Here is a 1,675-nt window from a genome sequence, read left to right as displayed (position 1 = left end):
AGGGCAGGTTTTGTCATTCCCACTGATCGGATGGAACAACTGAAGCACAGAGAGGCAAAATAACTGCCCCCCACCCCCCCACCCTGACACACACATCTGGATGGTGACGGAGGAGAATGAAAATCCCTTGAATGGATTATCTTGATGGATCTGGTTTCTGCTCTAGCGCATTCACTTAGACCCAGATAACAGGAAGGGACCATAGATTTTCGTGGATCTTGTGGCATTGCAATGGGAATGTCAATAAGAAAGGAAAGTCATTCAAAGATGTCCCCCAAATTCTTGTGTGTGGAACTAAAAGGGGCATGTCCCTGCCACACAGACCAAACCCCCAGGTAGTATCACCTGAGGACCAGGCTCCATTCATGGTGCTCATCTCCAGACATGACCCTGATACTCTTGATCAGGTCACAGATGAGAGCAAGTTCAGGTGCTAAAGAAAGCCTGTACGCTGAGCCAGGGGCATGGTTGGGCACTGACCACCACTCCTCTCAGACTTCCCACCAGAACTTTCACTTCAGAAGGAGAAAATAATTGCCTTTCTCCAGTCAACCCCAATTCAAGGTCAGCCCCCTAGGCGTGTGAATAAGACTGTGCTCCATCCAGTTTTCAAGGGACTGGCTTTCAAAAGTAGAATACCGGATCTTTCTTTCCAGGTGCCTCTGGGTGGACTCGAATCTGCAACTTTTGGGCTAACTGGACCACCCAAGGACTTCACTTCTCCAGATGTCTCCAGCTTAGAAGAAGGGCTCCAGCCAAAGAGATGTGTGTCTTGCTTCCTGTTTTTCCCCCTCACCAAGGGAGGGGCTCTGTCTTTCTGGGCTGGCAATACAGCTCTTCGTAGTGAGCAACCAGGGATGTAAAGTGTGGGGTTCAGAGACTAGACTCAGTGAGGCAATGTTCATAGAGCCATTGCCAGTCAAGCAAATGTTCTGGTGCTCAGCTGATCTCCCATGAATACTATAGGGGAGAGTCATCCTTTCCCCAGTTGTATGCCAAGATTACTCTGGAAATAAATGAGATCATATGGAAAAAAGGGTGTTTTGTGCTCTTGAGAAACAGGAGATGACAGTCAAGCAAGTCACCCTTAGAGATGAAACCAGACTTGATCGGTTATCTGCAAATTCAAGAAGTCTCCTCTTCTCTCGAAATTTCTGCTCATGGTCACTGTGGGTTGGAATGGACCACATGTCATTGGGTTTTATTTGGGGGGGTAGGTCTGTATCTTGAGGGATGGGATCTTAGGCTTTTCTGACCAGGATTTGACTAATAACAAGGACGAGGTGCCCATTTGTGACACAAATGAACACAAGGAATCACCTTTTTCTTTGCACATCAGTTTCCACATCTCTAAATGGACAGCGAGAGGTTGAGGCAGAGTACTCACTACTACTCATATCAGATGGTTTCTAAACCTCTTTGCAATCTAACAGTCAAAGAGAAAGGTGTGTGGTGGGGGCTGTATCTATGAAAAGCTAAGAACTGGTGTGTTAGACCCCACTCCTGGTACCATAATGTGTTAGACCGGGTTGACTCGAGAAACAAATCCAGGGACACTCATGTATATGTAAGAGAGAACTTTACATCCATAACTGTGTATCAATAAAACATCCCACCTCAGTCCAGATCAAGTCCATAAGTTCGATATTAGCCCATGAATTCCTCTTCAGACTCA

Source organism: Echinops telfairi, unplaced genomic scaffold, assembly GCF_000313985.2.
Source record: "Echinops telfairi isolate 266 unplaced genomic scaffold, ASM31398v2 ScPeMD7_7424;HRSCAF=8462, whole genome shotgun sequence".
NCBI classification, from domain to species: Eukaryota; Metazoa; Chordata; class Mammalia; order Afrosoricida; family Tenrecidae; genus Echinops; species Echinops telfairi.
Note: the sequence above shows the minus strand (reverse complement) of the source record.